Genomic DNA, 25,398 nt, shown 5'->3' with positions numbered 1-25,398 from the left:
GATTTTGAGAAATTGATAAGTTTGTGAGTTGGTAGTGTCCAACACAGTTCATTTGCATATTCTGAAAGTTATTGCGATTTATTGAGTGCTTACGTAGTTTGAATTTATATAGAACTAGCTCGTGACATCGTTCGCGCGAAATTAAAAAATGTATAGCCTATGTTACTCAGTGAAAACATAGCTTTATAATAGTTAAAGAATTCCTGAAATCGGCGTAGTAGTTTTTGAATTGTTTCGATACGTAATAAACTTTAAAAATATAGTTTTTTTCTTTTTAATAACATTAGTAAACATTATCATTGAATACTTGTTATGTTTACTTATGATGTTTTTAAAATTAGTATGTGGTATTGATATTGGACAATTTTATCCGCTTATTAAATTCCACCTATAAATTCTAAACTTATAAAATAACTAGAAATAACGATGATACTTCTTAGCTTGATAATTGTATTACAGCAGACAATTCCGTAGAAAACTATATCATTTGTTCACGCTTCAATAGAGTCGCAATTCAGCAATTATCTTTTCTACAATCAACTAAATTGCTGCTCTCACTTTAATCCTCTTTCTTTTAATTGCCTTTAGAGGCTCTAAAGGCGAAACTTAAATCTGAAAAAGAACTGGTAATGGTCATAATAGCGCACCGAGTGGAGGGAAAGTGTAAATGGCTAAATGCTTCCTATTTCCTATCCTTTATTACTAAATTTGCACTTGCTTTTATTCAAGTTTAACTCTCTAAATTAAAATTATGGTATTGAAATGTTTCTTAGAATTTTAATGCCAAAAAATTTTATAAATGCAATTCCATTTTTTTAAGTCGATTATTTATGAATTTCTGTGTCAAGTGTTCCACTCGTGTTTTCAAATTTGATTCATTATACACAACGTTAATAGTTTAAACAAGGCACGCCCCAGTTTCACTTGCAAGAATTTAATATCGCTTGGAATTGGCAAAATAATAAACTCCGATGTCAGTACCAGGAAATGCAATCACGTCAGTTGGGGGGTGTAATTAAATGTTAATTCAGTTGCGACGGTCGCGTTGACTTGTGTTTTATCGATTAAACTTCTGATAGATTTTAATGGGAAGAAATTAATGTTTTGGAAAATATTGGTTGACTAGAGATAGTGTAGTAGTTAAGCTAGTTATTGAGCCATCTAGTCGCCACTAACATAGCGCTTAGGTGGAGTTATAAACGAGAATGTTTAAATGTAGAGATGGAGCTATTGACTTTTGTTTGATAGCGACGAAATTTAGCTCAAATATAGAACAAAATCTAAGAGAGGATATAGGCTACTTCTTAAGTTTTTATTTTAATTTCGCTCTCTAACTAATAATCACAAGTGTAGAGCATCAAGAATATATTTTGTACACTTGTTGCGGTAGTGAAAATCCACTTTAAGATTGAACGAATGTTTTAATCCATAAATAAACATTAATCATCGTTTCAACAATCTGTTTCACTTACGTCCTCTGGCGTAAATGTATTTAAAATACATTATAAATCGAATTCCGACGTTCGTAATTAGTGTCATTCATCAGATTTTCATTTTCGATACGCTTATTAAAATAGTTTCATTAAAATTTTATCTCTACAAAATTCGAGAGCAATTTTCGATGTTAAAATATTATGAATTAAAAACAACAACATTGGAGAATTTTATTTACACAGTAGAGTTCTTTTAATTTATCAATCTCATGTTTTTTTATGTTATAACTTATATAGCTCGGTAGCCCATTTCTAACTATCTATGCTTAGTCTCGCTTTGATTCCTGTGACCTTATATGAAGGTGTGCACACTGCTCGATTTTTAGTTGTGCAACTAAACAGTTGAATAAGCTGCGAAACAATTGACAATCGCACAACAGTTGTGCGATAGTTCAGTCAAAGATTTGCGCCCGCTGTAAGTCGCTTTGTTGTTACCATTTTGGCATTTGGTGATGTGTTCAATATTTGACTATGAAATTTACTTTGCATCAGTACGCAGTTAAATTTCCCACTAAAACAAGGCCGTTATACCACATTAGCAATTTAATAACATAACTATATTAATAAATCTAATGACCGTGTTTGTTTAATTAAGCGGTTTCATGTAATCAAATATTTAGACGCGATTCCAAATGATCTAATTACAATTTCAGTATATTTTATTCAAAGCTATTCAAACCATATTTGGAATGTTATACGATATGAAACATTCTCTTAAAGCCAATGACAATGTAGGTTTAACAAACTGCAATATGAGGGTAGTTTAAAATCGATAAAGCCTTTCCACGCCATTGATTCGCACGTAGTCTCGGGCGAAGGTCTGCTCACTTTCCTTTGAACCTTAATAACTGAGACGATCACAAAGGCCTTCGGGAACAAGTGATAGAAAATTAGTATTAGTACGTTATAATATTCTCTTTAATTAAAGGGAATTTCGAATGTCGCTCAAAGCGTAGTGTACACATATTAAAAACTTAATGTGATAATTTGCTGATACATACAGACTGCCTTTGCCATCTTACTTAATATTATAAATGCAAAAATTAAGATGGATAGATAGATGTTTGTTAGAGTTTGTAGCTTTAACGACTTAACGGACTTCGATCACATTTGGCATAGACGTATAGTATATTCTGTAAGAACACATATGCTCACTTTTGTTTTTTTTTAATTACACGCGGACAAAGTCGCGAGTGAAAGCTAGTTACCTATATTTCTTATCACAACTTGAGGTAATTTAGATAGAATAACATAGAATAAAATAACTTAACTGTGTTAGCCTGTGAGTGTTTCCATCATATTGTGTTTTTTTCTCAACAAACTTTAATTGGTTTCATGTGATTCGTTGGCTTCCTATGTTAAATAAATAAACATTTTTCAATCAAAGAGATTTAGTAGAACAAATAAAAATTGTTAGAGAAAGAAATAATTAATTGTAATTTTTAAAATGAAAGAATCGAAATAAAAAAGCTGGTAATTAACGAGTAAAGAACTTTTAAATCATACTTAACAGCGCGATAAACCGTAAATTCTGTTACTTTTAAAAACAAAAAAACGTTCTCAACCATTATTGTAACACTGTTTATTCGTGGCCATGAATGTGCCCTAAGGCAACAAACGTCTAACGAGGAATTTTAAAAAGAAAAAGAGAAACATGAAATCGAAATATGAAACTTTGGCCGTCGCAGCGATCGAAAGAGGAAAGTGGTCGCCTCAAGGGACGAAGTCTAGCCAATCAGGAAAATACCTTTATCCGTTCGACAATTTACAAAGACCCGTATGTGATAATCTTAACTACACGATTTATAGTAAAAGGAATCCAGTTCCATGAAAAATGTAAAAGTGAATAACCATGTATTTAACTTAAGCTTTGGTTTCTTTTAGTTTATCACTAGCTTTCGCCCGCGACTCCGTTCGCGTGGATTTAAAAAAAAACAAAAGTGAGTAGCCTATGTGTCCTTCCAAACTATCCTCTATATCCATACCAAATTTCATAGAAATCCATTCAGCCGTTTAGACTACAAACTCTAACAAACAAACATCCATCCATCCATCCATCTAAACTTTCGCATTTATAATATGAGTATGAAGTATGATTATGATTCTCACATAAATTCTCCCTAAATATTAGATAGCGTGTAAATTTTTGGCCAGCGTGGTTGACTATGGCCTAGTCACCCTAGCTATGGGGTAGGCTCCGAGCCCCTCGGTGGGGACGTATAGTGAGCTGGTGATGACGATGTAAATATTAAATTTGGAACATTACTTTAATTTAAGAACAGCAATAAAGGCTTATTTTCCTTTATTTTATTTAATGTACCATTAATAAAACCTCTAATAGATTAGGAGGTCCCACAGTTTGATTTGATTATTCCCACGCATAGTTTAAGGTAAGGACTTAAAGTAATTATTAGTTAACTTCGATTGCAACAGTTATTTTGTACAACAACTGGAATACAGTACATATAATTTAAATTAATTAACTTACAATTATACAACCCTAGAGCATAGAGGTGTACTGGACAAAAATAACTACATCTATATTCTGTCGGTGTGTCATTACTGTCTACCTGCTAGGTGCAGAAACACCGACTCGCTGAATTAATAATGCTAAACGCTTACAGCGTAATTGTAGAGTAGCGACGTATTGTGTTGGACCATCCTGGTAATACCACTTATTAGAGCTCACGTCGTACCTACCTTGAGCCTTTGACTTTCCTCTTGACATCTGAAACAAAGATTAAAACTTTAAAAATTATGCTATCGTATTTTTTAATAAATTAGTGACTTCACACGTGATTTTATTGATCTTTTAAATACAGCAGGGTTGAGGATTCCCCATGGAGGTTAGGACTTTAGGAATTGTTATATTATAAAGTTTATCCATGGTGATAGGAAAATATTTTTTTTATAACAGACATCTGTAGACAATGCAACACCAGAGGAACTACAGAGGCGTGGCCGGCTTTTGAGGAAATTGTAGGCTCGTTCCTTGAAGGACCCTAAGTCGTACTTGTTTGGAATTATCAAAGTTTCATACAATTTTCGAAGCTTAATTGATCCTACAAACGTAGAGTAATCAAATAAAACGTTTGATAAACTTTTATAAATATGGCCAACACGTAAAGTTTGACAAATGGTAATATAAATGGTATATCATACGTAATCATTTCGTGTCAGATTGGTATCAGAAAATTGTTCAGTTTTGTGGCGACGAGCCGTCGCAGTGACGCCCAATGCCGTGCGCTGCGCCGTAATAGACCCACACCGGAATACGAACGGATAGCCTCGCATAGCATGTACTGCGGGTAATGGAAATGAAATCTGATACCGCATAATTGAACTTACACTACGATCAACAAACAATATGACTGATTGTTATTCACTAATAAGAAATCTACTAGTAAATCCAATAACCAATCATCGTAAAGAAAACGTCACACAACACAAATCTTTCGTCCTTCTATTTAAAGACAATCTATGCTATTGTACTATTATAAAGAAGAAAGATTTGTATTTTTTTATATAACAAATAAACTCAAAAAGTACTAAACCTATTTCTTGAATTATATTCGCGGATTAAGTCGCGGGCAAAAATTAGTTTTAAAATAAATGTAACAAAAATCTTCAGTAAAACATGCGATATAAAATAACGTTTACCCTTGTCAGAGTATTTGTAAACATAGAAAATATCGATTCACCAAACTCCCCTTGCCTTTTCCTACATGACCCAGTCACGTACTGGTCTTTGCGTTGCCGATTATTTGCGATAACCTGTGATTACAATCCCCTGTAGTATAAAAATAAAAAACTCCGAAATTATTTCTCAACTTAGATAGGATAGAACAAATTCAACATTGAATATGGATCTGCTTTCACCCACAAAGAAATGGTTTATATAATGGTCAAATGCATCGTTATTGAAAGTGAAACAGCTGAATGCGACGTAATGCCGTTACGCATAAAGGGTTTATCGCTATTTGCATTAAACACAAAATAACCCTTAAACAAATCACTTCAGCGGAATTAATTCCGCTTTAAATCATAACAGCAGTGAGTTCTGCAATTAATTGCGTGAAATAACGTTATCAGTGAAGCGGCACATTATAGCGGCAGAGTGTTTGTAAGCATGTAGCATAATAAATAACGGACACTAAGCTGATTAGCATAAAATCGCCACGAAATTCGCTGAATTACCCAAAATCTGCTAACGAATGGTGGCTTTGCATAATTGAACGACTTCAAAGTAAACTCGGGGCATATGGTGTACGATTCTAAAATTATTCACACATTTTTAGCTCTTCTAAATTTCCCGTATCAAGTGATCGTACATAAAGCTTTTAAAATCTATTTTTTTTCTAGTTTATCGTATGCTAACATCGACAAATATAAATTTTTGCACTCGTTTTCTGTCCTAACAAATTGTTTGTTTTCGCTCTGATTCATTTATCTATTTTTATTGTTGAAAAAATAGTAGAGTTGAACATTATTCGAGTGCTTTTGTCTGTAACGTCACTTAAACTATAAAAATCTATTATTTCAGTTTGAATCAATGAAAAAATTAAGTGCCCAATTACTTGCAATACCAATTAATCTACTCGAATGTACATAAAATTGTTCTGCTTAAAAATTCTCATATGAATGCTTTGCTGTTGGAACTTTTGAAGCGTTTTTAATTTTTTTATCGTTCATTGTTAAAGTTAGGTAGTACTAGTTGCCAGTTAACAACCGGAGAGCATATCAATAGCCGCCATTCTTTCATATAAATTCAATTGTTTTTTTATGTTTTACAAATAAACATTTGGTCTTCATTATCTTGTGTTAAAGTATTATCTTACTAAAGTTATAAATGCGAAAGTTTAAATCGATGGATGGATGTTTGTTAAAGTTTGTACCCTAAACCGTTCAAAATTTGGTATAGACGTAGAGGATAGATAGAAGGAACATGTTATAGTCTACTCACTTTTGTTTCTTTTTTAATTCTACACGGACGGAGCCGCGGGCGAAAGCTAGTGTAGTGATAACTATTGTCATAACCATAGTGACTTGATTACAGTAGTATGCAAAAGCAAATAGAGTTGTCGTTAGTAACACAAAGATTTGTCCTCTATACGTTCGTCGCCGACCTCGTGAATTACTCCTAGCTTGATTCCGTTTGCGATGCCGGCCGGCTGGGACGCAGCAATTAGACCTTCTGCTGATGTTTCCCTAAGGACTATGTGTTCTATTGTAGTTTGAATCCATCAAATGATGCTATTTTGTTTAGGTAGTCATTTTATTTGTTTATTTACTACTTTCAATGAACACCATTAACATCATATTCATTCTAATGTTATAAATGCGAAAGTTTAGATCGATGGATGTTTGTTAGAGTTTGTAGCGCAAACAGCTGAAAGTTCCTCAATGAAATTTGGTATAAATGAAGAGCACAGTCTGGAAGAACTCATAGGCTTCTTTTTTATTTTTATTTAATTTCACGCGAACGGAATCGCTGGCGTAAGCTTGTACATTATAATTTGAAGGCAAAGTATCAAGAGATTTTTCTTCGTAAAATTCAAACATTGAATGTTTATATAAAAATTATTGGAATTTATAGCCACCAGAAATGATAATGTCGCCAAGTAATTTCAAACTCGTTGAATTGCAAATACGAGGAGGTAAAACATTGTTTGGCGTTTTCTGTTTTCCTTTAAAGTTTTCGCAAGTTTGCATGTAATTGCTTAATACCAGTGCGGCTATGTTAAACTTATTCTGTGGTGTATAACGGAGGAGCCAGTTATATTTAGTACAAGAGCTTTGGTATTTTATTGTTTTTAAGTAAGCGCTATCTGTTGTGATTAATAGTGATGTTTGTTTACATACTGGAAAAAAATATAAATCATGGGTTTCGACATAAAAATACTGAAATTTTTTAAGGAGGTAGGAAATTACTTTAAGTAAAATTAGATCCAAATAATAAAAAAAATATGGATAACCGTTAGATTTTTCGAAGTTGCGTATTATCTGTTTTATTATGTTTTGATATGTTTGCTAGTCTATACAACAGAAAAGCTTTTCCCTTCTTACATTTCACCGTGTATAAAATCCATTGAAAGCATTAAATCAAAACTGTGATGACATAAAAGTCAAATGGCTTTATTCCGTCATGATCCTAGTCTACAAATTGCATGCAAAATGTTGAACGAATAGTTCAGGGAATAACGCCGCGCCGTACACGGGGCTTAGCGAACTCAAATAGTCTTCGTAATTACTCTTTGTTTGAAAATAAACAATGTTATTTCTATTCCATGCCTGTTTTCTACAAATAAATGAGAATATCCAGAAAGATGTATAATATATAAATGTGAAAATGGGAAAGAAAAGTGAAAATGAGTTGCATTTTTTGTTTATAATTAGACTTTTGATTCATTTTCATTCCGATTTGAGTACAAAATAACGTTGAAATGTAAGTGGACACTGCAACAAAATCCTTTAATAACCAATAAATTATTTTGAATGTCTCTGTAGTCAAAAATAATTATCACTTATAGTGCTCCACTATTTCCGAGAACTTTTTAGTTACACTATTTTAAATCTTACATATTTAGGTAAGTTGTAGTACACTAAATAGCTAGGTTTTCTAAATGTAAGGCTTTGCTAAACTATTTGAGACCGAAGAGTCGACAAAGCATCACAAATCGTCACGATAAAGAATTTGTAAAAATGTGATACTGGAAAAGCGCCATCTAACGAGGCAATTCGAAACTGAACGAAGCCACAAATGCTTCTTGCCTGTTAGCGACATCTTTCGGTAATACCTTTAACTGCTTTTAAACTCGGGACACTGGCTAAGAGATGGCGCTTATTTTCACTTTCCTTTAAACTTTTCTGGGTGCATGCTTACATTATTGATTATTTTTGGTATTGTTAACAAACCGTTAAGCACTCCAAAAGGTACAGTAAGAAAACTTTGAATGAGAATAATTATTTTATTCAAGATGGCGGTAGCTGGATGATGCTTAAGAATAAATTTTGAAGGAAATTAATGTAATAAATGGACAGCCTCTTTATTTCATGGTTACAAAAATTTCACAATTACGTTTAATACGTTTTTATGCATATCAAAATGTACACAATACAAATATTACTGCCTCACTAATAATATAAATGCGTTAGTTTAGGTGGATGGATAGATGTTTGTTAGGATTTGTAGCCTAAACGGCAGAACGGATCTCAATGAGATTTAGCAGAGAGGTGAAGGATAGGCTGCAAGAACACATAGACTACTGTTTTTTCTTTTTTTTTAATTCCACGAGGACAGGAGTCGAGGACTAAAGCTAGAATATAAGTTTTAACATCAACAATACACCCTGATTAGATTTCTTTAGATTTTAAGTCGAAGCACTTTTTATTATATTTAGTACACAGCTTTAAGTTATTCTGAAAATTATGAATAATCTAACCTTAACGGCGAAATCGTTCTTCTCAATCTTGCTGACCTGAGTAAGTAACTTCAATTTGTCTTCATTACGCGTGATCGAGGCGAAGTGATAAGCACTTTGAATTATGTACATCTTGGCCTATTTTCTTTTTTTAACAATTTTTCTATATTCCATAATTGTAGTATACGTAGGAAAATTATGTATTAATTATGGGAACGGTAAAAATACATTAACAACTTTTTAAATTATGTTGCATCAGTTATAAAGTCGTTATTTAACTTAGATAAATTTATGGCTGCTATTATTGCTATTACTGCTATTATACTTGTTTACTAGTTTTCACCCGCGACTCCGTCTGCGTGGAATTAAAAAAAGACAAAAAAGAGTAGCCTATGTGTCCATCCCAACTATCCTCGACATCTATACCAAATTTAATCACAATCCGGTCAGCCGTTTAGGTTAAAAACTCTAACAAACATCTATCCATCCATCTAAACTTTCGCATTTATATTATTAGTATGATTTATTTATTTATTTTTTAAAATTGAAATATCGCAATAATAGCAGGATGTCCTGAAGTTGAAAGGAAAATTAATAAGCATCAAGGAATATTTTCCTTGAAAATATTTCGGTGTTTCTGTCGTTTATGAAGTAACATAAAAGTTTGTTAATTACCTTGATTCAAGTTTGTTTATAATACAAAATTAAGCAATTTAAAGAGACACGAAGTAATAAAAGGCTTCGAGTAAATTAAGTTACGGAATACAGAAATCCAGTCATCTAAGTGAGTTGACAAAGTAATTTGTGAAATATTTTATTTATAAGAAACTCATCTAATTTTGTTTTTATAAAATAAAGTAACAACTTAAAAAAGCCTCTAGCATATTTTACAAAATTTGTTAAGATCACGGTTCATAGCTAACGCTGATTTAATTTTTTTTTGTATTTAAGCTTTGCTACTTTACAATAATTCTTTTATTATCTCATTGATTTAAAAGATGAGAAGTCAATACACAACCCAAAATAAGGAGCATAGACACTTGATTTTTTTTTACTTTTAGAAGTAATCTAACGAGAGTGCTTTGTATTATCAAATCACCAGCAATTATAATACTTTAGTGCAATAGCTTTTTAAGCATATAACTTAGTTTAATATTATACACTAGCTTTCTCCTGCGACCTCATCCGCATGGAATTAAAAAAACAAAATTGGGTAGCCTATGTGTTCTTTCAGATGATGCTACATCTGTACCAAAATTCATTGAAATCTGTTCAGCAGTTTAGGCTACAAACCCTAACAAGCATTCATTCATTTCGCATTTATAACATTAGTATGATGAAATGTAATACTTTTGCCGTTTTTACTAATTGCAATCAGGGTGTACAGTGGAGCACTTATTATTTTGGCAGCGATACAAATCATTAAGCATCTGCACAGAGCTTCCGTCCGAAAGCGTCGCTTGATTGATACATTGAAGAGATTAAGTGGGACACATTCAAAAATGTACATGTTCGAAGATTCACAAGTTTTTACTCTGTCTTTCATTGGTTTTAAATTTCGTTGTTGTTTCTTTTTGTTTATTGTTTAAAAACAATTGAAAAGTTTACATAACATTTGTGTCAATATAACGATACTACTAAAATTTTTTAACTAAAATAATAGTTGATTGTTATTGGTTAATTTGTAATAGTTTTATTCACTTAAAGCACAATTTTCAACTTATAGGTTGCTTATTTAAGTAAGTTAGTACTTTTGAAAATAACTTTAGAACTTATAAAACTAGTATTTTTTGGATCGTACAATGTGTACATAAGTACATTTTTGTCTGCTTAGAAGTAACGATTTTTCAACGTAAAGCAGGAATTATTACCAAGCGTAAGTACGTGGTTAAAATTATACGCTACTTCAAATTAATATAGAGTCGAGATGCATTCCCACTACAAAGCGTCTGTCACGCTCTAGAGAATTTAATAAAATATACTAAATTAGAGTACAGCGTATCAGCCACAAGGATTTATGCAGTCAAAACTTAAATTATACCCTTCTTCCAAATTAATACAATTTTTAATTTGTAATATCTCATAAATTATTAAATTTAGTAATCATCATCTTCCTCCCCTTATCCTACTAGCGTAAGGTCATCTCAGTCGCCGCATAGTCTGGTCATCGGACGACACGACAGACCGCCAGGTACAATCTTCACCATGGCTGGCTAGCATTCCACAACTGTGCGGTTTTTACGGAACTTTCTGCCTCACACAGCCGCGTTGTGGTACGATCTATCCTCGGCGATATTTCCAAACCAGTACGACTTAGGGTCCTTTAAGAAGCATGCCTACAATTTCCTCAAAACCCAGCATCTGTGGTTCCTTTGGTGTTGCGGATGTCCATGGGCGATGGGCGTCGTTGACCACCTCAATGTTCCTGCCGCTCATTTACCCCTTTTCTTCTAAAAAAAGTCATCACTCCCTTCTTGATCATGTCACCTTTCACGCAATGCACTTAATCTTCTAAGGTGTCAGTGTTGATACAATAATTGATATTTATCTAATTTCGTTAGCTTTTTGTTGAATGAAAAAAAAATTAAAAAATGAGAAAATGTTTATTTAAATCCAACAATCATGTATACACGGAGTAGTAAAATACAGTTTATGGATACAGTAGATTTTTTTTTTATATTGACCAGTACCCTCGCACTAGGCGCAGCCTGTATCGCGAGGGTCCTGCTCTTAAGATTAAACAAACGATCGTTAGACGGCAACAAATTAGTTAATAGTTACACTTATATTTACGTGCCATTTGTTTTAAAAATATAGTTTTAAATTTTTATACAGAAGAATGAAATAAAATAGCTACAACAATAGAAAACTTAACATACTCTTTTAAGAATACCTTCTGTTAAACAAATTACTTTACTAATAAAAAGTAAAAACAATTAGTTAACTCAGTTTTATTTTATTATACGATAGATGTTATATGATATTGTGTCCTTAGATGTCAATTTAAGCGTCGAGTTACCGACATACCTACTGTAGGCGAGGTTTTGTGTGAAATAAAGGAATATTCTTCCTTTCTTTAACCTTTTTTTTTAATTTTGTTATTCTGCTAAATTCAGATTTTTCTACTTGATCCGTTTTACGTGTTTCTTTTAAATATGACTAATTTACATAGATCCTGAATATTACTTCGGCGAGTCAAGGTGTCATTGCATTTTTTTTTTATTAATTTCGGTTCCTCCTTATTTTTTATTATTAAAGCTACGGAAGTTTAATATTGGCAGTAAAGCTATGAATAACAAAAGTATTTCATAAAGATAAATAGTTTGCAAGATTTCGACATGACTTAAAATTAATCTAGCAACGAAACGGTATCGACTCGCTTCGTACAAAACGACTTTGTATCGGAAAATTTAATAAAGAGCTTCCATGTAAGCGCTGGCTGTTCGTGCCGTTAAGATTGATGTGAACACTCCTTCGAAGAGTCAATCGGAGCGATGAATTGAGAAACGAAATATAACAAGAGATAACATCTTACTTCTAACATTATCTGTACTTAATTGAGATCAAGTCTATGTTAACATGAAATACAAATTTTCTGTAATTTTATCAAAGTGACGCCACTGAAAGGCAGAATTTAGTTATTAGTCATACTGGTTAATATAATAAAGTTTTGCTTCGTACTTACAAATAAGTTTTACAGAAACATTGTTGTTGAATATAACGGTATCCTAAAGCCTGCTACAGATGCTCAGTTTTAACTGATATCGAACTGTTCAGTCAAAACAGTATAGGAAAAATTATATATCGGTTGAACATTTCAGTTAAAACTGACAGAACTGCGTATATACCAAGTTTTAATAACGATCATATCCGCTCATTCAACACATTACAAATTAGGTTTCGAAATTCATTTCTGAAGTGACGAAAACCGATTGCACTTAATTTTGCATAGTAATTCTTAACATTAAACCAATAATTCTACAATGGCCGATCCTTTATGTATCCAGATACATAATGCATTAGTTACTCTGTTTGTTCTAATTATTCATATGCATCTAGTATCAATTAGATATGTAAATTTGTGCGTACCATTACTCAGTCAAACGTGACGACTGCAAGCGTAAACTATAAGCTATCAATTACGAAGCAACTAAGCAAATACTGTCAGCATTCTCCTTATAGTTCGCTGTGTGAGCATTTGATAAGGTAAATTATGTTAGGTATTGATATTACGACAACGTTTATCGCCATATTATTATTTAGACATCGTGCGCACGGATTTTAACAAACAGTTGCCTGTGTTCTTTTAGATTATATTCTACGTCTGTGCCAGATTTCATCGAGATCATCGAAAAAAAAGCGTCAGAGGCTCAGTGGTTTAAGCACTTGACTTGTAATGTACAGGTATTGGCTTTAAATCCATATGATGACCAATGTACTAACGTAGTTTTCGTTTTTCAAATTTCATATGTACATAATTTGCCCGACGTTCTTACGGCGAAGGAAAACATCTGTATGCAACCTCCACATATCAGCGAAGAAATTCAACGATTTGTTTGAAGTCAACAAATGGTCTAGTGACCCCTTACTTAGGGAACTTCCCGAGCCCCCCGATGGGGACATATAGTGAACTGGTGATGATGATGGTGTTTATCGAATACATAATTAACTGCAATCGTAGCAAATTAATCACAACATAAATACGAGGTATAAACCCTTCGGCAACAATCGAGTAAATATAATAATCCAGTTATACAATGCAAACAGTGAGATTTCCGTTTCATGTAACTTGACCTATTTCAAGAAACTGCACGTTAGGAATCGCAAACATGGAAGTGTGGTTCAAGACAAATTCATCTGCGAATAACTTGCAATTCTCGGAAATAATTTGGTGAACTGTTCCTTTCATTTTGTAACACAAAACAAAATTGTAGATAAAATTTGTTATCTGTAAAAAAGCTACAATGTTCATACACCTGTTTATCTTCTAAAGGTCATGAAATTTAATTCTCTCACTACAGCCCTCAGAAAAGTAACTAAGGAACACCCTTAGTGTATACTTTAATAGTTATTCCACACTAACAAGACTTAAATAAGGATTTAACTACTCTGAGTGCGACATTAAAACTTAATTCATCTCAAATGCAAAGATCAGCATTGATATGAGGTAGCTGACTTTAACGTGCATAGTTCAGTTTTATAATTTTACATAGAAATAGTTTCTGTTGCAAAATGTATCGTATAGGTATAAATTAACAGCTATTGATGGCTGCGACCACTGACGTTCAGTATGACGTCATAAATCAGTCTGCATTTGACTACGCGGAGCGTTGCATACCTACCAAAACGTATCAATTTACTAGATTCTGATTTAAAATCAAAATCGCAATTATAAATCCATATTAATATTATAAAGATGAAAAATTTGTATTTGTGTATGTATTGATATAATTCAAAAACTACTGTAACGATTTAAAAAATTCTTCCATCATTAAAAAGCTACGTTATCAGTGAGTACGATGGGCTTTGTTTTTTTATTATTTTTTAATTTCACGCGGGCGAAGTCGCGAGCAACAGCTAGCAGTAGTTAATAAGATTGTCATACTTAAGTCTGTTAGCAACATATATTAAGATATTTTCAATAAATATTTTAACAATATTACAAAACTTTCCATTGACAAAAGATATGTTTAAACTAATATAGTAATCGGTACTTTTACTAGCACTTCCTTTGGGTTAAAGACTTCTGCAAATGTACTGCGTTACCCGAGACGAGTACAGACCATTTTACCTCCATTAGGCGTAATGAAAAAAAAAAAGAAAAATAGCCGACCGAAAGTTCTCCGAAACAGAAGCCCCCGAGCGAAGGATAAGAATAGATTAGTGTAATGTTTAGCAAACTACGGGATAAATAAATAGAAATTAACATTGTATTTCGTCATGAAATCATCACAAAACACAGTAAATTGTCAAGGAGATCGTATGAGACGAGACAAGTTAAGTTTCTTACTCAGTCAGGTTTTCTCACACAGTCACAAAATCAAATAACGTGCTAGCTATCGGGAAGCCAGTTACTGGCATGCAAACGTACACATATCCCTGTAGCTGGTACCTGTACCTCTCATCAAGTTTCCTTGCTAGCATGTGTTATAAGAACAATAGATTATAAATGTTCTTTTTTCGCGAGCTGCCAACCGAATTCGCTGAAATAACGAAGCGACCCCTGCCCATAGACAACCGCAAAAGCAAATGCGTTTCTTATCTATTATGGCAATTATTTACTGAGCGTTAGATCTTTGATGTCAATTTGAAAATGTGTCTAAAATGAAACATGTCAACTCTTAGTTTTATTTTTATTTTACATACGAAAAAGCATTAAGTAGAGTTAATTTCGGTACAAATAAATCGCTTACTAAACAACCTACACGCCACAAACAAGTATAAGAAAGTTTAGTCTAGCAACTGAACGCAACCCACTAATCGGCTTGTCACCCGCAGGTTGCGGACATTGACTTTCAGATCACGTCGCTATTTACATACTATAGAATATCGTTAGTGGTAAAACCAGGCTATTCTTATTGTATAAGGGTTTTATCTATTTTTGAATTTAGAATAGAATTTATTCCTTAGTAAGGAATACTAAATTCACTTGATTTTCATTTGTTTGCATTTAGTAAATTATCGTGTAGAGATTTATTTGTATTCATGTTGATTCAAAACGATATTTATCCGGAACTAGTTTTTGCTCGCGACTTCGCCTACGTGAATTTAATTTTTATTCATAACATATCTATGTTATGAATAAAAATCTTTTTAAGGGTGAAAGAATTTTTCAAATTGGTCCAGTAGTTTTTGAGTAATTTCAATACATACAAAAATACAAATTATAATATTGGTACAGAAGTATACATAAATAATAATTAAATTTAAATTTAAATTCACAATGTATTTGATTAATAGAAACTCCAATAAACAACCAAAGCGAAATAAAATTCAACTTCTTTGTTTAACATCTAAACAGAGAAAGAAAGGGTTGCTCCAGGAAAGTTACTCGTTTTCGACCAAAGCATATCACGATGATCATATTGAGACAAGGAACTGCAAAGGAAATTCATAGATCCCACGTTGCTCACTAATTAACAATTACGAGTATATTATCTTAAGTCTTGCCTTACTATGAAAACGGAAATAATAGTTTTCCTCTGTTAAATATACAATTTAAAATCTAATATGCTTTGATTTGTCATCATAAAAGTTCTGAAAGTCCATTAAGAAGTAATATCATGTTGAAATATATTAAAAAGGAGCGATCTTTTCCAAATTAAGTTCATAGCACATCGTCTCGACGCAGGAAAAGTTTTCAACAAAATAAAACGAAAAAAACATTTTGCATGCAATAAGCGAATAGAAATTAGGTTAAGTTGCTTATGGAAGAAGTTTAAAACGTGCCAATTTAAAATCTTAATGTAAAGTGCACTTTTAATATGAAATGTATCATAATGTATAAACTAGTATATATGACAAAAATTTCTGAGATAGTTCACATTTACCGTTTAACGGTATTGAGGAGTTGAAGAAAATTAAAAAAAAAAGTCATTTAAGAATGTGTTTTAATTAAATTACTTATATAACCAATAACATAAAATAATTTTTACTTGAACTATATTATACTTAGAGCTTTGATTTTATTAATTTTTTTAACTATAACCCTTGTAGGCCTATGGTTAAAACTGCGCAAGAAAAATTTCGCTCACATAAAGTTAAATGCTATAAAATAAATTGCTTTTATTACAGTCGCTTAAAGCTAGGGAAGCGGACGTGAATCTCTTTTTGTTATAACGATAATAATTCAACTTGAATTACCACAGTTGTGTTAGTTATGGCACAAGTTTCTATCTTTCTTTGATTCGCGAAGTAACACGCTTTGAGTGTGTTTAGACCTTTAATGAGTTAAGTAATATTATATTTAATAAACAACAATTAGACCCTATTCTATAGTACCGTAATTATTTAAGATTCATTCAGAAGAATTATGAAATATCTTTACTAAGAAAAAACATATGCTAAGAACAATATTAACACAAATGCATACGTTTCTGTATGAATTGTGCTGTTCTTTTTTACATACGTTAATAATAAATATCAATAGAGTAATAATAATACCGAAAATATAATTTAAAATTCAATAAACTTCATGCCAATGATAATCTGAAATTCTCGCGTAAAAAAATGTCATAGCTTGCAGAATGACAGCAGGGGGACTGCGGTTTTATAAGCTACTAATTGCCTTGTCAAATGCAGGGCGTGAGGCAATGACTTTCGTATAATGTATGTTATTGAATTTAATAGCAAAGCAACAATAGGGGAGACAAAGAATTTAAGGAAGAGGCACTGAAAATATGCAAAATCTAATAACCGTTTCTCTTCACTTTGTAAAAATTTCCGCACTCCCATAGATCCACACAATAGTCTTCAGCAAAAGTGTATTAAGTCGTTGACTGAATGGCTTAAGTTATTACCGCTGTACATCTCCGCAGGCCAGTAATCTCGACCGCCCGCTGGCCGGGAGAGGTGAGCTAAAAATTTGTCTTCGTTATGCTTGATGGAGGCAAAATGTCTCGCAGCCCTTTTGGATTATACGAGTGTAGTTTATCAGAACAGTCTTTAGAGTTCATTTTCCACAAGATAAGTTACATTTTAAGTTATTCGATTACTTTTTAAGTACTTGAATAATGTTAAAAGTGATGTTAATTAAGAGATAAATGCATTTTACATTTTATGTTGTGTCGACATGACTTTTGTGTTAATTTTGAAATTGGTTTTGTTTTTGTCGAACCATGCTTGTAATTTGAATTCCCTAAAGCCAGATTCAGTTTTCGATTTTGAGTACAAAATTCGTTCGTACCGAAACTTAAATTACTACGTCACGGAGGCGAGGCTCTCGAACATAGTTCACGGTTATGTCCGGATTGTGCGGCGAGTTTGACATGAGTTATGACGTCACACATCGACCGCACAGGATGCGACTTTCGTCTCTTCACTGCTCACGGATATTGAGATCGCTAAGGTTTCCGATAGATAAATGATTTCGAATGGTAAACCGTCTGCAGGAGCGGGCAATGTTTTGCGAAATTGCCTGTCACCGTTGCGGCGGCTTTTCCAAAGAGATTTTTATTATTCCTACAAATGAATTCCAATATCCTGTGTACGATGTTTTGTCATTTTTAAAATTGTTCTTTGGTGTGTTCCTTTTATTGAAATGAAGATGTATTTCCGATACAACAAATACTGAATACGCTGTTCTTGTGGAAAAGTAACTGTTTAACAGGAAAAGTAAGTTTTAACAGTGGTAGTGTACGCTTTAACATCTTCGCACGAATGGACCGGCTCGCCTGGTGTAATACCACGACCGCACAGAAAACAGGCGTGAAGTGGAAGCAATTCCGCGTTTCGTCTGATGAGTGTGGTGCCGGAGGCCTAACTTTAGTCCCTTTTCCTTTCCACCCTTTTCTTAAGGGGAAAGGATGGGAGGGAAAAGTGGATTTGACGGTGGAGGAGACGCATAGGAAGGGGAAATGTCCTCTTTATGTGCGTCTCCTCCTCCGTCAATTAGGGTAGGCAACGCATCTGCAATTGCGTATGTTTATGGGCAGCGGTCGCTTTCCATTTCGGTGGATTTAGGTGGCCGCTTGCTCGTTTGTCACCTCGTATTATAAAAAAAAAAACTGAATAAAGTTGAAACAATTCTAACGTGATGCTTCAAGTTAAGGACAAATCATGAATAAAATGAATCAGTTTTTCTCGTTAATTTATTATTGAAACATCGCTGTATCAATGTTAAAGCTAATTAATTACTTCATCGGGAGAAATGTGAATATTTTTGTTCCGACTGTGCTGTTACGATGGTTGAGCAAAGGTAGAGTTCGCGTGTCATCAATCACACCGTTCATTCCCGCGCCGCTATGGCAGTACATTTAGCTCCTTAATTAAAGCTTTGAACAGATGGCACACTGTTGGCAAGCCGCCTCATAGATTTCAATTAATTCCTGTCACCGCACAAAATTGCTTATTTTATTATTGAACTGTCAGTTTTGCTTGACAAATAAGCAATGATAATTTAGTTGTTAGAATTAATATTTTAATGCAGGCGTTTTTTTTCTCCTTTAAGAAACTTCACTAAGCATAGGCCTATATGGTGTAACTTTAGACAACCATTTATAACTACAAACTTTTTAGTCGTCAGTCAAAGTGGTAGAGAATTATGATCGAAATTAACATCAATAACGTGAAAATCCAAGGGAAAACTTCGAGGACAGGACGGTGTTCTGTGAGCTACTAATCGGCTTGTCACCCCACGCTATTGACTTTCATATCACGTAGTTGCAATCTGCATACCGCCAAGTTTAGGGGAGGCAAAAATATTTTCATATCAAAGACACGGCCTTTGTTGGCCTCGAACTATAAACTTCGAAGCTCACGAGATTAGGTTGACCCAATTGATTTAGATCTTCGATAACGTTTTTATGAATAAAGTTGATACCAACTTTTTTTATTGCACGAATTATGAACCTCTTACCAATGACCTTTTCAATCGTTATTTACAAATTTATTCGTTTATTTGTTACTATCTACTATTATTTGTTAATATAGGCATTTTCTAATGCCTTTTAACAATCTTTACTGGCATAAAAAGGAGAGATTTGTATGTTTTGAAATAACTCAAAAACCAATTTTAGATTTTTTTTTATAACATAAGGTGGCAAACGAGCAAGCGGCCATCCGAATTCGCCAAAATGGCGAAGCGACCGCTGCCCATAGACATCCGCAATTGCAGATGCGTTGCCCACCCTTATCCGACGGAGGAGGAGACGCACATAAAGAGGACACTTCCCCTTCCTATGCATCTCCTCCACTGTCAAATCCACTTCCCCTTCCCATCCTCTCCTTATGAGAAAAGGGTGGTAAGGAGTAAGGGACTTAAATTAGGCCTCCGGCACCACACTCATCAGACGAAACACGGAATTGCTTCCATTTCACGCCTGTCTTCTGTGTGGTCGTGGTATTACACCGGGCGTGCTAGCCTATTTTTTTTAAGCTACGTCATCATTCGTAACATAGGCTATAATTTTCTATAATTTTACGAGGACGAAGTCGCAAGCAATAGCTAGTGATTAATATGTCTAATTAAAAAACTTATCTTTACACTTAAAAATTAATAATTGTCTTAAAATGTTAGTTAAAGGTTTAACATTTTGAAGTGATTTATTAAACTTGCGTTATTAAAGTTCATATAAATTGGATATGACTGAAAATTAATCTAAAAGAGTGACACACGCCGTGCAATAGGCGTCGGCAGTGCGCACAGTTAATAAAGACGAGCTGAACGGAACACGCCGTACTTACAAAGATTGATGTTTACTAAGGAATAAGCTTTATTACATGTCTATATTTGATACGAAAGACTTGAAAGTCCGAGATGTAGGTTCTGGACGTTGCTTTTTCTATGTTCTTAGCCTTAATACATTTCATTTCATAGTAAAGAGGGATTAATAAAATAACAAAAAAAAACTGTTTACTGGCAATCAGTTCTCGGTCAAAAGAAGAAGGCTTACCTGATGCGGCTTCCAGCTTGTCACTGAAGGCCACGCTGGTTTTCAGCCGCCCTTTGAATGAAATTAAAGACAATTTTAATAAAAGTAATGTGTGAATAACGGATAGAATAACTGTACATTTCTCACAGTGAATATTATTTTTGACGTTCAGTTTGTCGTTTAATAAAAATCAAAGTTTTAAAATCCACCTTTCAAATATGCGTCAAGTAAAAACATCGCGTCCGATTTATGCCAGGCCGTTGGTGGGCTGAGTGACAGTGACAAATGACGTCACACGACGGTCACGCTTCGTGTTTTGCGTCACTTGGCCGTGTTCGTGACGTCACAGCCGAGCCCGGCTCGTTTGTGACCTACTCGTTTGTTTGAAATATGACATGCTCGTCTGAAGCATGACACTGGAAGGTGAATTTCTAAATAGGAATGTACTTTTAAATTATTAGATTTTTACGCTTAAACATTTTACAACTTGAAAAATTTCATTCTCTACTCAAGTACACACATTTCATTGGTATCACTTGTTTTTTGGAAATCCCTTAATCGTAAGTTAAGTCGAAAATAATACGAAAAGCCTAGCATTAAATCACGCGAACAAAACTTAATAAGTAAACAAAGCTGTGACACAAAATGTACGAGGCCCGGGAGAGTTTATCAACTTTCATTATATCAAAGTTTTAATGATGATAAATCGTGTGCTTAAATACGTATTTAGAATCGTATTCCGTCGTATAACGAGAGTTCACGTCTTCTGGATAATTACTGTATTATTAATATCTCTGTCGACGAATGAGATACAGTATTAATTTGACATCACCCATCAACACTAATATCATAACCCGATAAATTAAGATACGATGTAAATATATTAAAATGAATATTCATTAAGGAGTAACAGTTCATAACTCTGTGGATGTCGTAGTAACTGTCACGCTGCCGCCAAACTTGTGAGGAAATTAATTCAAATTGAAAACATTTTCATTAATGCCAATAAATTAAGCGCCGATACCCTAATGTTTTGGGGTACGGACTACCGATCTTGTGGTCGTGGATTCGAATCCCACCATTCGACTTTTCTATATCCAAATTAACAAAAATCTTATGATATTTAAGATAAAAGAAAATAAAATATGTAGTTTATTTATTCGACTCTTCCAAATGACGCTGGCGACGCATACTAATTTCTTTTTTTTTCGCGCTAACGTTACATTCGTAGACCACATGGTGTTTTTATTTTTCTGATGATTCAAATGTTTACTAGTTTTTATGCAAATATTTTTTTTTTATAACATAAGGTGGCAAACGAGCAAGCGGCCACCTGAAACCGCCAAAATGGCGAAGCGACCGCTGCCCATAGACATCCGCAATTGCAGATGCGTTGCCTACCCTTATGCGACGGAGGAGGAGACGCACATAAAGAGGATATTTCCCCTTCCTAAGCATCTCCTCCACCGTCAAATCCACTTCCTCTTCCCAACCTCTCCTTATAAGAAAAGGGAGGTAAAGAGAAAGGGACTTAAATTAGGCCTCCGGCACCACACTCATCAGAAAAAACACGGAATTGCTTCCATTTCACGCCTATCTTCTGTGTGGTCGTGGTATTACACCGGGCGTGCTGGCCCATTCGTGCTAAGATGTTAAAGCGGGCACTACCACTGTTATACAATACAATAAAATAGGCTATAACATCATGTACATAAACACAAAAATGATCGCCTTTCATAGATCTGTATGCAACCTCTGTGTACTTCGATTCTCTACATTTAATAATGTTCTATTAGTAAATAGTCGACAGGTGGTCCTTTACCAGCCGACCTATTTGGCTTATAAGACCGAGTGATCGCGCCAAAGCTGTAGCACAACATGTTCGTTATGTTTATAGCATAAGTACTGAGGCATCACGCCAAGAGATCTTAGCCGATATAATGTAAGGCGACCGTAATCGTTTTATGTAAGCCACTTCCCATCTGTACCGCTCTTAATTGATAAATATTAATGCTAATTCGTAGAGTTATTTAGTTTATTTAGACAGTCTGTTATTTTACAATCTAGATAGAAATAAGGCCGTACCTTTAATTTCCAAAATGTTTATTATTTCTTCATTAACATGTAGTTTGGTGTTGAAATGTTAAACCATCTGAGAATTCTGGAGAATTTAAGGTAAAATTTGTGAGGATACAATAAAAGGAAAATTTATTTAAATAAATATTTGCGCATAATTTTGCATTACAGATAAATACTCTAAAGTTATTGTTAAAACTATGTTCAGTAGGTCTATCACGAATATTTTGGATAGCATGATAGATAGATAGGGCGTAGCAACGCCCCTATCAGGTATAGACAAATCTCATACAAATTCTGCCGATGACGTAACGAATACTATCCCACAAATTTTCGTGCCAGGTTCTATCTATGTAGGTAATGTTGATTCTTCAACTCTAATGTAGTATAGGTTTTATTCAACTAATTATATGAACCGAACTTACTTGAAAGTTTCGCCAAGCTAAGCTAAGTTATGGTCTTATTAAACAGACTACTTGAGAAAATACTATTATTTTCCTTTCTTAATTTTCATGTAAACTTTTAAGTCTTAAAGTAGTTTGTGCTTTTGGAGTTTTATTTTTTTTAACTTTTTGGGTCAACAAAATGGCTTTCACTTCTATTTTAAATACAATTACAAGGTTTACTGTAGGTTTAAATTTAGGGTCCTTTGAAAGGAGGAAGGAGTGAAGCTTTTAAATATACTAGCTTTTGACTGCGATTTCATCCGCGAGGAATTAAAAATAATCTAGTGATTTTCGAATATGTTACTCAGTGATAATATAGATTTCTAATAGTGAAAGAATTTTTGAAATCGGTCCAATGGTTTCGGAGCAAATTCAATACGAAAAATCATATCTTTACTCTTTATAATATTGGTGTAGATTTTTAAATATTTTTTTTACTAGCAACAGACATGTTATTTCACATTACATACAGGGATCAAGGTGTTTGAATTCTTATCTCTACCAAACAGGCCAGTTAAAAAGCTTTCGGCCCTTTCATCAAATTCGTAAAGCGAATATTCAACGAAGTGACCGTTAAATTCGACAGCTTCGCGTAATACGTATGACTCATAAGCGATAGCGGTTACGCTAGCGTTTCTGTGAGCGTAAGCGGAGCGGATGCTAAAGCTACCCATTCGTCCATATTCAAAAGCATCCGATAAAACATTTTCAACCGAACTAAAATTGGACTAAATTGAAAACCCCTTTTACTCAGTAAAACAGCGCCATTCAAACGGCAAAGTGTTCATCAAAATCGTTATTTCGTATTCAGTTACAGAGTTACAGGTTTCAATTAAAACTGTTTGCACATTTGATTTTCAAATGTTAACTTACTAGTCGCATAAAAACCGTGTTGTATCAATGTTAAATGAAGTTAGAAAACGTTTCAAATGAACACTCAGACCTATTTCAGCCGGTAAACATTCTCGCGGGACATTTTTTAAAAAAACAGACTAACAAAACTAAATGAAATTTGATAGAAATTCTACCATTTCTATGATATCATGTTTAGTATCACCTACATGTTTTATATTAGGAACCTAAATTTAATTTGTAGCCAAAAATAATATTACTATAAACCCCTGATAATTCAATATCCTAAGGGCCTGTCTCACCACTGGCTATATTTCCATCACATATTTACACGTTGGAATGTTATTAGACAATTAACAATTTGGTGGAACAGGCCCTTAGTGCAATACAAAATATTCATACTTGTTTTATCGTGTATTTAAATTTGCCGAAGACGCGATGAAAATATTTCACTGAATATAATTTAATCCTAATAACGCTTGTAGATAATTTGACATATATAATATACACTTGGTCACCATACTTATAGATTCCTTATCGTATACTATCGCCCTACGCGTCCCAGCGTACCCGCTCACTAATTACTGCGTACCACCGCTCCTTCCTTATTTTTCATACAGATCACGAAGTCGCTTACTCGCTATCGATTGGGAACTTCTACCGAGAATTAGTCGGGCTCTCGCACAAGCATTACAAGAATGCGGTTGAGGGATGGAGCATTTCTTTACTCTCGACATTTTTCTAATCTGCCAGGAAGTGTTGGTATTTTCTTGCTTGATTTATTTACAGTCACTTAAAAGTTTACGTGATTCTAAATCGATTAAGGAAGGGAAAGGTACCAATTTATTCGGAATCTCCGAACTACACGATTGTCTGATGTAAAAAGTAACAAGCTTGGAGATTCTTCTACCCGTAAAACGTAGTGATGCGATCTTTGCGATGGAAAACAAACACTTCAAAAATTAGTACATCACGCACGTACACTAAAATATAATTGTATTTATGTAATATAATTAGAATACAGTTAAGACTTGTAGGAATAACGTTATCTTTAGTTTAATCCTATTACACTGGTTGCCATCCACGAATAATTTATTCACGTTTTGGAATTCTGCCAATTTCCGTACAAAATATATATAATTTTGTGGAGCATGGAGATATATAGCCACTTTATCAATTATTTAAAATATTATTACGTAATGGTTTTGCATTTTCAGGTTCACGATTTAAAAATTAATTTAAAACACTTTTTAAATCCTTCAATTGCTTAAAAGTATATAACTGAATACATTTAAATTGTTTACATAAAGATCAAACAGTTACAGCAGTAATTAGTAAGGTGAGCTAAACTAATACAGCGTAAGCTGTTTTCGCCTGTGTACATACGAGGGCTATTGAAAGCGTTCCCTGAGGCGCTAACATCACATTTGGCTTTAGATCCCTTAGTGCTATTAGCATAGAATATTACCACAGCGTGTTGCGTATATAATACCTAAATATAAACATTAATAAATAGTAT

General features: G+C 33.6%; 1 long non-coding RNA gene across 1 annotated transcript in view; it reads right to left on the bottom strand.

Moving 5' to 3' along the window:
- LOC106104417 overlaps positions 1-25,398 on the bottom strand; it is a 130,662-nt gene that overhangs the window by 51,153 nt on the left and 54,111 nt on the right. The window contains exon 2 of the long non-coding RNA XR_001225668.1: positions 4,194-4,221. This is a non-coding gene — a long non-coding RNA (uncharacterized LOC106104417). The remainder of the gene's footprint in view (positions 1-4,193; positions 4,222-25,398) is intronic.

Source organism: Papilio polytes, unplaced genomic scaffold (assembly GCF_000836215.1).
Source record: "Papilio polytes unplaced genomic scaffold, Ppol_1.0 DF823688.1, whole genome shotgun sequence".
Lineage (NCBI taxonomy): Eukaryota > Metazoa > Arthropoda > Insecta > Lepidoptera > Papilionidae > Papilio > Papilio polytes.
This window is presented reverse-complemented; position numbering and strand designations above follow the sequence as displayed.